Source organism: Chiloscyllium punctatum, chromosome 18, assembly GCF_047496795.1.
Source record: "Chiloscyllium punctatum isolate Juve2018m chromosome 18, sChiPun1.3, whole genome shotgun sequence".
Lineage (NCBI taxonomy): Eukaryota > Metazoa > Chordata > Chondrichthyes > Orectolobiformes > Hemiscylliidae > Chiloscyllium > Chiloscyllium punctatum.
The window spans coordinates 93,901,781-93,912,156 of NC_092756.1; positions in this window are offsets into that span (position 1 = coordinate 93,901,781).

The window sequence follows — 10,376 nt, forward strand, 5'->3', positions numbered from 1 at the left end:
AAACAATGACTGCAGATGCTGGAAATCAAATTCTGGATTAGTGGTGCTGGAAGAGCACAGCAATTCAGGCAGCATCCAACGAGCAGCGAAATCGACATTTCGGGCAAAAGCCCTTCTTTTGCCCGAAACGTCGATTTCGCTGCTCGTTGGATGCTGCCTGAATTGATGTAAGAGAGAGGATCTACTTGAGTGTGTGTGTGTGTGTGTGTGTCTACCTGATGAAGGAGTAGCGCTCCGAAAGCTATTGCTTCCAATTAAACCTGTTGGACTATAACCTGGTGTTGTGAGATTTGTAACTTTGTAAGTGTGTTTGTGTGTGTATGTCTGTGTCTGTGGTCAGTACCCATGGGGGTGGCCTCAACTGGCACCTTGGGTTCATGTCATACTGCAGGAGACCTCAATGCATTACACACAGACCCAGACACAGGCACATGTGCGCGCGTGCGCGCGCGCGCACAACACACACACCTATACACTCAAGCACACGCTCTCTCATACATAAGCTCTCTCTCATACGCTCATACATACAGTCCCACACTCACGCACTCATGCACCCTCTCACAGATTTATCCCCCCCACACACACACATACACACACTCTCTCACAGGCACTCATAAAGCCCTCCTCACACACACACCCACATGTACACACACACAAATAAGTTTGTGGGGTGAATCTGTACTTGCAGAATTAAATTTTATTTTGCTCATAAACTGCATGAATCCATGTAAGATTCTGTAGATCCTTTTTTTCAGATTAGAATCAGTCTGAACATTGTGGCACAGACAGCCTCACACAGGGCACCTCACACCTTAAATGCATTATCTGGGCCGACATGATACAAATTGTTAAAGTTAACTTGAGAATGTAACTTAAAAAAAGTTCTGCTATTTATGTATGAAAGAACTGAAATCAACATGTTCATTCTAAAAGATGAGAGACTTAACAAACAATCCAGGTCTTTTTCAATATATAGTTTCAGTTACATCACACTGTAAACTTTTGCTATAAATTCTGTGTCTTACAATCTTATACTTCACAACCACCTGATGAAGGAGCAGTACTCAGAAAGCTAGTGCTTTCTAATAAACCATTGGACTATAATCTGATGTTGTGTGATTTTTAACTTTTTACACCCTAGTTCAAGACAGAAATCTCCAATTCACATTGTTGGTGTCGCTCTGCATTGCAAACCAGCCATCCAGCCAACTGAGCTAACCAACCCCAATGTAATCTCTCAGTAATGCACTGGGAATATCAACCCAGATTATTCGTTCAAATCCCTGCAGTGAGATACTGAGATTTGTCAATTAACAATGAGGTACTGTTTCCTTGCCTCTGAACATGCATAAAATACTTGGTCCAGAGAGAACATTCTTGCAGTTAAACTGAAAACATATGGGGCTGAGCAGGCAGTATGACAGCAGCTGGGTGTCAAACAACAAACTATCACAACTGACTCAATTGCTGAGAAACCGACAGATATGTTCGTGGGTAGTGTGATGGTGGTGACGCATATTGAACAGCACCACTTTCACTCACTATTATGATACTTCCTTCGGAAAAAAACACATGCCAGAATGAAAGGGAGCATTTATGCATTAACCATGATGACAGTCATCTACATATACACAGTTCTAAATGCAAGAACACATTTGCAACTGGGTTCTGTGATATCCTGGTGATGTCTGTAGATTGGATTACTTACAGTGTGGAAACAGGCCCTTCGGCCCAACAAGTCCACACCGACCCGCCGAAGCGCAACCCACTCAGACCCATTTACCCCTTCACCTAACACTACGGGCAATTTAGCATGGCCAATTCACCTAACCTGCACATTTTTGGACTATGGGAGGAAACCGGAGCACCAAGAGGAAACCCACACAGACACGGACGGGGAGAATGTGCAAACTCCACACAGTCAGTCGCCTGAGGCGGGAATTGAACCCGGGTCTCTGGAGCTGTGAGGCAGCAGTGCTAACTGCTGTGCCACCGTGCCGCCCACGGTAGGATGATCTAGTTGGGACAGTGGCAGTAGCCTGGTACCAAGTGGGCACTGGAAGGAAGTAATATAGACTGAACAATGGTAATTAAGTATAGTCTGAGCAGTCATGATTTCCCCTCTCCCTAACCCAGAGGTGCTGAGGCTAATTGTAACCCCAAAAGGACTCAGCACAGAACAAAAATTAAACCCAGGACAATGCAATGGTTAATGCTGCCCATACGTTCGTCTATATGGCCATTGAGGGAGCCTTGTGTCATAACTCGAACTGGATGTGATGATATCCCTCTCCCAGGGATCTGATAGAAATAGTCCTCTTTGAGGTTTCAACTTTAAAAGAAGTCAGAGTCAGCCCTGCTTCTTGGTTAATACAATAAGATTTTATTTTTGGCCAATGAGTTGGATCACGAATATTTTGAACAGGTGCAGGGTATTTTTATAATAGGACAACTAATGGATTAAATGTGGCCTGACAGACTCGAGCTGAAACTGGACAAAACACCACACAATGGATTATAAAGGATTAGATGCAATGGGTGAGAAAAGTTCGCGTTGAGTGGGCATTTGTCTTATGATCAAATGTGCGTCACGTCTGTTCTAAATTTTCTTGTCAACCTGGCTTCATGTTGATGCGCAAATCAGCTACAGGTTTCATGGTAGATCTCCCCTCAGGTGCATTGCCCTACTCCTCTGCCCAATTTTCACCTTGCCTGCCTTAAGGTTCACAACTCCTGATGTGGGTAGGGCATCATTAGCTTCAGCAGACCTCCACCACACATTCAATCGCTGTCATTCAATGTGTGAGCTTAGACTGTGATGGCTTACTGGCTGCTAGGCTGTAAAAGGCATCACAGCAGAGTTTGACACCCATTTGTATGCGATTTGAGAAGTCATAGAGCTGGACAGCTTGGAAAAAGACCCTTCTGTCCAACATGTACATCCTGACCAATATCCTAAATTAATTTAGTCCGGTTTGCCAGGATTTGGCCCATATCGCTCTAAACCCTTCCTATTCAAGTCAGTGGATTATATTACTTACAGTGTGGAAACAGGCCCTTCGGTCCAACAAGTCCACACCGACCCTCCAAAGAGCAACCCACCCAGACCCATTCCCCTAACTAATACACCTAACACTACAGGCAATTTATTGTGGCCAATTCACCTGACCTGCACATCTTTGGATTGTGGGAGGAAACCGGAGCACCCGGAGGAAACCCACGCAGACACAGGGAGAATGTGCAAACTTCACATAGACAATCACCTGAGGCTGGAATCGAACCTGGGTCCCTGGCGCTGTGAGGCAGCAGTGCTAACCACTGAGCCACCGTGGATGATGATGAGATTACCCCCCTTCCTTCCTTCAGGGGTATTTTGATGGCCCACATACTGCTACAGCTCAGAAATCTAAATCTCTCATAGAATCACGGAGCAGCCGTTCGTCCTCTAAGTCTAACCCAGCTTGTTTGAAGAGAAAGCATTTTGGTGTTCTCCACTGGAGGTTTTGTTGTGCAATTGTGGAGTCCCTGCCTCAAGTCTAAAAATTCTGGGCTCAAGTCCCTGCCAAAACTGGCCGTGGAAGGAGTATTCATGCTGTTGGTGTGGCACCATCTGTGGAGAGAGAAAAACATAGTTAATGCTTTGAGCCTGGTGTGACCCTTCTTCAGAACTGAAAGGCCTTGAAAAATAGGTTACTTTTTATACTTTTGTCAGGGGCAGAGGAGGAGAAAGAGGAGGATGGTATAGAGACCCAGTGCAAAAGACAACAGGGTTGTTAATAGTGGAGGAAGAGAAAAAATGGTTGTAAACTAAGGTGTGAAAGGGAGAAATTTAGTCCTTGGTACTCAATGCAAAGCAAACAAGATGCAAATATGACATGACTGTGGGGGAAGTGGGGAAGAGATTGTAAGAAAAATGAACAACAGACAAAAAGGGTTCAGTTTCCGAAGTTACTGAATTCAATGTTGAGACATTGAAATGTGGCTTACTGAAATAGTGAGCAACTGGAAGGTCAGGTTCATTCCTACAGACAGAATGTGAGTGTTGAGTCTCTCCAGCGTTTGTTTCAGATTTCCAGCATTTGCAGTACCTTGCCTTTATTCATATTGCAGACTAATTGGCTAATAATCAACTTGGGAACACATCCTCCTTCCCTAAAAGGGTAGTGAAAAAGTATTTATGTGAAGATATTTTTTATGAAAATAACACCTTTTTTTGCTTCATTCTCTTGGAACCTTCTTTTTCCTTCTATTTATCCAATTTCCCTTGGAAGGCTGTGATTGAACTTGCATTCACCCTCCTATCCATCTAAAAATAGCCATTAACTTGTGTAAAAACAATTTACCTCATGTTTCTCCTGGTTCTTTTGAAAGTCATTTAAATCTGTGCTCTATGTTGATTGACCCTTCAGGCATTGAAAATGTTTTTCTTCCTCAATCTTAATCTTTCATCCATTTTACATACTTCTATCATCTCACCTATTAGTCTCTCTGCTTCAGGGACAATTGCCCCAGCTTCCCTGATGATCTACTGGACCCATTCTATTGGTCATCATCAATCAACACATTAAACCTTCATGTCCTTGCTAAAGTGTGGCACCCAGATCTTTCTCTGTAGGTGTGACAAATGGAATTTAATCTAGATAAACGTGAGGTGATACATTTTGACAGAGCAAATCAGGGCAGGACTCACACTTAATGGTAAGGTCTTGGGGAGTCTTGCTGAACAAAGAGACCCTGGAGTAGAGTTTGATAGTTTCTTGAAAGTTGAGTCGCAGGTATACAGGGTAGTGAAGAAGGCATTTGGTATCCCAGCCTTTATTGGTCAGTCCATTGAGAATAGGAATTGGGAGGTCATTTCACAGCTCTACAGGACGTTAGTTAGGCCACTATTAGAATATGGCGTTCAATTCTGGTCTCCCTGCTACAGGAGAATGCTGTTAAACTTGAAAGGGTTCAGAAAAATTTACAAGGATGTTGCCAGGGTTGGAGGATTTGAGCTTTAAGGAGGTTGAATAGGCTAGGGCTATTTTCTCTGGAGCATCAGAGACTGAGGGGTGACCTTATAGATGTTTATAAAATCATGAGGGGCACAGATAGGTTGAATAGCCAAGGTTTTTTCCCCAGGGTAGGGAAGTCAGAAACTAGAAGAGAAAGATTTAAAAGGGATCTCATGGATGCTTTCACACAGAGGGGGGTGTATATATGGAATGAACTGCCAGAGGAAATGATGGAGGCTTGTACAGTTACAACATTTAAATGGCATCTGGATGGGTACATGCATAGGAAGGGTTTAGAGGGATATTGGCCAAATGATAGCAAATGGGATTAGATTAATTTAGGATATCTGGTTGGCACAGTTGAGTTGGACCAAAGGGTCTGTTTCCATGCTATACATCTTAATGACTATATGACCTGCTGAGTTTATCCAGCCCCTGACTTTATTTCAGCTCTCTGGCAGCTGCAGCATTGTAGTTTCTTTTGCAATGATTTGTGGAAGATAAACATTCTAGAGACCTCACACTTCCTTCCCTGGAAAGTGGCAGGGATCCTTTACATCCACTGCCTGAGAGGGAAAACGTGGCTACGATTTAACGCGTTATCTTCTGCCAATCCAGTGCTCAGTCCAATATTGAAAGAATCAGTCTCAATTATTTGCGCAAACATTTAAAGTGAGACTCTTAACCTTTTGACTCAACTTAGGCTGATACCTAAGGGTAAAATAATACAAGCATTTTATAGATCTTGTCAAAACCATCGAAAACTATTGAAAGAAGATAGTAAAGGCAAAATACTGCAGAAGCTGGAAATCCAAAATAAACACAGAAAATGCTATAGATCTGGCAGCATCTATTCAGTTTTGAGGAGTCATGCCAGACTTGAAATGTTAACTCTCTCTCCACAAATGCTGCCAGATCTACTGAGTTTCTCCAGAATTCTCTGTATCAAAGTGTCATACGACTATAAGATATAGAAGTGGAAGTAAGGCCTTTCGGCCCATCAAGTCCACTCCACTGTTTAATCATAGCTAATGGGCACTTCAACTCCACTTACCCGCACTCTGCCCGTAGCCCTTAATTCCTTGCGAGATCAAGAATTTATTAATCTCTGCCTTGAAGACGTTCAACATCCTGGTCTTGACTGCACTCTGTGGCAATGAATTGCACAGGCCCACCACTCTCTGGCTGAATAGATTTCCATTCTAAGTTGACTCCCTCTAATTCTAAGGTTGTGCCCACATGTCCTAGTCTCCCCGCCTAACGGAAACAACTTCCTACTTCCACCCTTTCTAATCCATGCATTATCGTGTAAGTTTCCACTAGAAGTGCCACTTCATCTGACGAAGGCACAGCGCTCCAAAAGCTTGTGATTTCAAATAAACCTGTTGGACTATAACCTGGTGCTGTGTGACATCTGGCACTGTCCATCCCAGTCCAACACAGGCATCTCCACATTATGTGTGTCTTTTGCAGTCAATGCAGGATGCTCTTGAGCTCTCAATGCTCCCTGTAGCCATTCTGACAAAGTGCAATTGTTTACTGGACAGGTATAACCCTCCCTATTATCTCCTTTCACCTGTAAAAGGAACAGAGGGAGGCCGAGGTCAAAATCTGCTTTATTGAAGTCAGTCATCTTGATGCGTTCAGTTTAACAAATCATTTGCAGGACACATGTTTAATGTTCAGGCCACAAGCAATCTCTAACACTGAGCTTAAGGTAACAAGATTGTCATTATTAACACAGCGATGATGTACAGCAGCACCACTAAAAGGTGTAGAGTGGTAATACATTCTGGTCCAGGAACCCTCTCATCCAGGTATCTCCCATTTGGAGTCATTAGGAATAACGCACTTTCATTTTAGATAAAGTTTAAAAACAGGGAAGACTGTATGAAATCGCATCTCAATTTCTGATTGTTTCGTATTAAATCTAGTTGCTAAATTACTACACTGCATTTGTTAAGAAAGGCGCCAGAATTGGAAACGTGAAAGTCTTCAGCTTTCACAACGACTTATTTTGTAAAAGGCGGGGAGGTTGCAAACACGGTGCATCCAACGTTGAGTGAGCGTCACATTTTGCTTCTTCTGTATCAATTAGCACTTACTGGCAGACTCATCTTTACATTTTATTTTTGGTAGTGGGGAATTGCAAAGTCCAACCCTGCCGCATGTTCAGCTAGTTTTGTCAGTTTTAAAGATGCATTTACACTCAACTCCGGCATTTTTTAAATTTCAGGCGAGCATGTGCAGTTGCAGTAAGCAAGGAAGAAGGTAATTAGTGGGCAACGCTTTCTTGTGGCAAAATTATTTTGATTTAGCGCATTTTTGAGTGAGAGCTGTAATTCCGAAACTCTGCAATTTTTTTTACACACAAGATGCAGGTTCCTACTCCTACTAATGAATTGTGCATCAAAGCTGAACTGTCTATATTCAGGCGAAGCGTCACTGGACTCTGAAAAGCTAACGGTTTCTCTCCCCCTATGTTACCTAGTCTGCTGGGTTTCTCCAGCATTTTTTGCTTTTATTTCAGATTTCAAACATCCGCAGTATTTTATTTTTATTCATTTTTAGGTATGCCTGGTGTTTCTGTTGGCGTGCGCTCCTGCACGCTTCATTGAACCTGGTTTGATCTTCTGCCTTGATTATAATAGTGGATGGGGCATATACAAGACCATGAATTTACTGATTGTGGTTCAGCACAAATCTGTTGCTGTCGATGATCCGCAGCGCCTAGTGGATGCCTACTATTGAGATGTTTGATCTGTCCAAAGATTATGTAGCCTGCAGTGGTCAACTCAGCTGACACTGTCATGGACAATTTCATTTGTGATAGGTGGATGGGTGAGGCTGAGGTCGTGTACATTTTCCCTCTTGTTAGTTGATGTATTTGTTTCAAGTGCCCATGTAGAAGTTCGTCTGCCGTTTTTTTCAGTTTTGTAGTAGTTTGGCTACAATTGAGTGGCTTGTACCTAGAGGGCAGCTACAGGTCTACCATATTGCTATGGGTTTGGTGTCATATGTAGGCCAGACCTGATAAAGAAGACAGATTTCCTTCCTGATGCAGCCAGTATTTTTTAATGATAACGGTTACATCATTGCCATTTGGCTGGTTTCTAATTCCCAGTTTTATTGAATTCCACTTTCATCATCTGGTGGTATTCAAACCCACATCACCAGAATATGAGCGTGGACATCTGGATTATTAGTTGAGTGACATTCCCCCCAGTGACAATGCAGCCCACTGCAGTTCTAGCACCTTGAAAGAGCTATCCATTTGTCCTCAACCCTTAATGTACATTTTTCATTTTCTCTTAATGCTTTATCTGAATTTCTCCTCTTCTTAAAATAAAAGGTTTAAAAAAAGCTCAGGTGCATCTTCACTGTAACATTTAAAATTTAATTTTAAGTAGTGCTGACTGTCTTAGCTGCGATCAACCATTCAGAAAAAAATCAGATTTGCAATTGGAGGCCAATGAACGAACTCGATGCATATGTTAAAGTATTGCACACAGAGTTTATTTTCCCAAGACCAGATTCACGCATGCCTGGTTCCCACTTTCTGTATTTGCCACATTGTACATCACATCTGGATGCTGCTTCGTAAAAGACACGAAACAGTGAACAATGTATATATTCGTGAATAATATTGCCCTATCTATGTTCACTGATTTGCTTCAGTGATGTTACAGCGTGGTCCATCTGATAAGAAATGATGAAAGTTATATTGGTTAACAATTCAGCTGAAATTTCTCCTGTCACACACACAGTGATGCTACCAAGCTAAATTCATTTGATTCAGGTGTAATCAAACAGTGAATGCAACAGTATAAAATGGGCAATGTTGGATTAGCCAACAGTTAAACATGTAGCTCAATCACGTTGCCCAATTTTCACTTCCACTTTCAACTATTATTTATGAAAATATACATCTAACTGACTTCAATACAAAGGGTAACTGAGAGGAAGAGATATAATGGAAACCTGATATTAGTATCCTCCATGTTAACCCTTCACCAAAAGTTTATCATATATCAGTTTGTCTTAACTGAAGAGGTCTTTCTTTCAAGATCTTTCTTGACTGTAATGGCTTACAACTAGTACATACTTCCCAGCAAAGTGGGTTACAAGTCACCATTTACTTGCCAATCACAGAGCTTTCAACCATCCTAGTTCTACTGTCTCGTATTCTGTCTCTGAGATTAGCACTTCATTTATCCTCCAAATCCTTCCCAAAAGAAAACTTTGACCAAGTCTTCAAATACTTCCCTAAATCTTCTCTGATTGCTCTGTGTCTCCTATGAGACACATTGGACATAGTTGCTATGTTAAAGATACAGTACAGATGCTAGCTGATAAATAAGTAGCAGAGTCACTTACAATGCTCACAAGAGGAAACAGAAATATAAAAACCGAATGACTACACCCATGCATCGACATGTAAATATTGTTTCCACTCTGAATACTCTGAGAAAGTGATGACATAGAAGTTCTGCTGTCTGGTCACCTCATCCTGTATAAATCTTAAATGAAGAAACCTGTCAACCTTTCAAAACAATACAACGTCGATTCTCCTGCTCCTTTCTATACCACGAAGTACGAACACTTTTGTAAAGCCTATTTTGCCTTCAATAAAGGTAATAAGAAATTAAGATAGGCAAATAATAACCTAATTGAATAAATGAAGGGTAAATGAAATCACCATCACCCTAGAGGACCATAAGGCTGCGCTGTCATTAGAGAGAGAGCGAGAGAGAGAGAGAGAGACAACTGATGATAGTTTAACCTGGAGATCACCATACTTCAGGTGAGGAGAGAGGTTGAGAAGGAGAGTCCTTCATGGCAACCTCAGTCAGTGCAGAAATTAAAGCCATCTTGTTGGTGTCACTCTGCATTGCAAACCAGCCATTCAGCCAATTGTCCCCAAGGAATCTGACAGGATGTATGGATTCTGGCAATATTTCTGATTGTACTTAAAAGTAGCACAGGAGGCACTACAGAATGGAGACACCTCATTCTTGGAGCATTAAGTTTCATTTCTCTGGCTGTCCTCATGCTTAGCAAGACGTCCCAAGAGAAATTCACAGGCAGGGATCAAATAAAAGACATAACGCAGGAGAGAGAGAGGGGAAGGGAATTAAGAACATAAGGTTGGGAAGTAAAATAAAGATGAAAAGCTGAAGGCAGGTGGAAGTCCCTGATATTGGGCTTATATTCCTTTCCTAGGAGACACCCGACTTAGTCCTAAATAAGGAGTAGAAAGTGAGGACTGCAAATGCTAGAGATCAGAGCTGAAAATGTGTTGCTGGAAAAGCGCAGCAGGTCAGGCAGCATCCAAGGAGCGGGAGAATTGACATTTCGGGCATGAACCCTTCTTCAGGA